Source organism: Tupaia chinensis, unplaced genomic scaffold (genome assembly GCF_000334495.1).
Source record: "Tupaia chinensis unplaced genomic scaffold, TupChi_1.0 Scaffold000050_1, whole genome shotgun sequence".
In the NCBI taxonomy this organism is placed as follows: domain Eukaryota; kingdom Metazoa; phylum Chordata; class Mammalia; order Scandentia; family Tupaiidae; genus Tupaia; species Tupaia belangeri.
The window spans coordinates 1,370,191-1,373,536 of record NW_006159508.1 but is presented as its reverse complement, the minus strand read 5'-3'; positions in this window follow the sequence as shown (position 1 = coordinate 1,373,536).

Genomic DNA, 3,346 nt, shown 5'->3' with positions numbered 1-3,346 from the left:
AAGCCACAGGGTCCGGGCCGCGACCCGCCGTCGACTACATGGGAGTCCAGCGACATAGCCATTATGCTAACTGCTGGTCCCAGCAGATGGAATTTGAAGTCATTTAAAAGCCCTTTGCTATAAATCAGAACACCTAGGTTCCAAATATAGTATTATCTTTTGTGGTCTTTGTAACTTTAAGTACATCACTATTGTTCCTCAGTTTACTCACCTGTAAGTAAAAGCTTGAACCAGGTATATCTTATTGCTTTTCAGTCCCTTTTTTGTTAATTTAAAAATAATTACAAACATGAAGAACAGTCAAAATAATTCCCATACACTCTTTTCCCACATTCATAATTTTTAAACGTTTTACCACAATTATTTCATCATTCTATCTTGCATATATTGTATATACATATTTTATATTAAAATAAACCATATATATTATTTTATGCACCATTTGAGACTGTTACATACAATTTTGCATTTCCCTATTTATACTTCACTGTATATTTTCTAAGATATAAAACTTAATTTCACTAAAATCTTCAGATGTTTAATGATATTTCAACTATGGACAATATATGTGAAGTTTTATTGTGAAATCTAAAGTATTATTAAAAATTTAAATTGTTTTCATTAAAAACGTAGTCATGTGGAATTTTATAATAGAGCTAACTATTTTTTAAGAGAATGGTATGAAAGTGTACTTTCATTGATTTAGAAACATCATATATCTAGAATATACCCAGATGAAAGTCTAGTGACTTCCAATTCCTATTTTTATAAAGTATAGAAGCATATGTACAATTTCTAGCAGTCTAAAGAAAAATAATTTAAACTACTTAGAGAATATACTACTTCATGCATTAAATCGAGTCACTGATGCTTAAACTTATCAAACGAAATAGCATTTAAATCACATTGAGTATATTACCTATTAAAATGAAGAATACACAGTCCTGAGGATGTATTTATGAGCTTTTTTTTTCTCCAAAGGCATTTTGTTTTCATGTATATTTGGTTTCCTTAAAACTTCAAATACATAGGGGCCAGCAGGTGATGTAGTGGTTAAGGTACTGGACTTCCCCATGTTACCCAGGGTTGGAGTCTGAACTCCTTGGCTTGAAACTCATTCCATGTATGTGTGTGTGTGTGCACAAAATCCAGAGAGGAAAATGGAGGAAAAAGGATTGTGGTATGGCCATCTCCCTTGAGGGGTGATTTCTTGTTTTGTCTCTATAGCAAGCACATGCATCCTATAGCAAAAATCCCTAAAAAGCTAAATAAAATCATATATATAAATAAATATATAAATAATATACATATTATTTATATAAATATATACACACACAGAATTTAATACAGCACTGTCTTAAACAGATATTGTCATGGCAAAGCATATTTATTTCTTTGCATCTTCAAAGAATATAGGAAAGTCAGCAAATAAAGACAGATTTGTGCATGCTACTCCTTCTCACTCACCAATCAGGAATATATAGCCATGTTTGGGATGATGGGATGCTGTCTTTGAACTGAAGTCATGTTTAAAGCAGAGCTAGATTAAGCAATTGCTCCAGTGACTAATGAATTTCTTCCTGAAAAATTGCTTGTTAGAATATCATACTGCAATATTTTAAAAACACATGTAACAGATTCATCTGAAAAGGAACAGTGACTAAATTAGCTCTTGGGAAAGACCCCCTCCGCACAGAAAGAAAATATACCTACTACCTTTTCATTGCCTCCCCTCTCCCCCCCGGAAATGTCAAGCTTTGCTGTCAACCATTGTTTTCTTTCCGTTGCCATAGTGAATGCTAGCATGGATTGCCAAAGTCTTATGGAGAAAGAATGTTTCTTTCTTTTAAGAATAAATCTTGATTTCCAAAGTACACAAAATAGTACTTTGAAGCTTTCAGGATTTTGATCACCATAATTTCCTGGTCTATGCATACAAAGCTCTTTTACTAACGATTTTTTCAAAACCCTCTGATAACAATTCCGATACTGACTGATTTAGTACTTTTTGTATAGCAGAAAATGTATTTAACCATAAAACCATGTCAGATTTGCTCATCTCCAAGCCCCTTCCCCAACACCACATTGTCCATAAAGTTGCCTCTAGTTTGAAAAATATGCTCGATAGAAAGAAGCAAGAATGTTTAAGGGACACAAAAATGGAAAATTGTCTGTTGATGATAATGTGTATGATAATATCTGTAACTGGACTACAGCATCTTCGTGCTGGAAAAATTCATTTTGCATGCTTGATGGTATACAGTGATTGAATGTATAAAAAAGTAATTTCATATATACATATATGTATATGTGTATATATATAAAATATGCTTGAAACTTTGGACTATCATGAAATTTTATTTGTGCCTCTAATAAGGCTACAATCCCTTCCTTTATGTTTATTAATGTGTGTATATTTTCTATCTTCTCTTTCACAAACAGAAGGTTGTTGTCTTATTTATATTCAAATTATCCACAAATTTTTAAAAAGTGTCCAAAAATACTGTCTAAATAAGAGTAATCCCTCTGAAATGTCAATATGAAAGACTCTTCTAAAATATGTTAACTTACAGACACATTTTCTTAATTGCCAGAGGGCACATAAGCTTACCAGAAAGAGACAGAGTTGGGGTGGGGGAGAGCACCCCTTAATAGGACTTGGTCACAACACAATCCCTTCTCCTCTATTTCTCCCTCCTATAAAGATTTGGGGCACACATGCCATGTATGGGGTATGTCTCTCAAGCCACTTTGGGATTTGAACTGTAGTTGTCCATGTGGAATTCAGTCTTCTATATTTGTGGCTGGCCCATAAATACATTTTTGGGGAAAGTTTATTCCTTCATGAGTGAGTGAGAAAACAAGAGACAGAGAAATAGCATCCCAGAGTCTCAATGCCACAATCTACCCCCTACTTCAGCAGCCCTGGTTCATGGACACATGAGAGTCAGGGAAGACTCTGGACATAAACATGCAACTTCCCCATGGGGGTCAGTTTCACAGAGCATCACTTTTTGCCATTGTGCCACTGCCTGACCATTTGTTTCATATTTTCAGTTGTCTAGGTAAACAGAATTTTTAGAAGTTTCAGCAACATGTTAAGACATTATTTAATATGGCTCTGCATTTTTAAGATTTTTTCCCTTTACACTTAATGATAAAATTATAATAAAGATACACAAAATGGAATTTTGACAAAATTGTTATTTTCGATCTTTCCAATATAGATAACTATGTTATATTAACAGTACATTAAAACCTCTTATGTCTCATTAAATTTTACTTTTTTATTTATGTAAAGAGTGCCCAATATGACTTATATTTGAACTGCATAAATAAAGCAAAA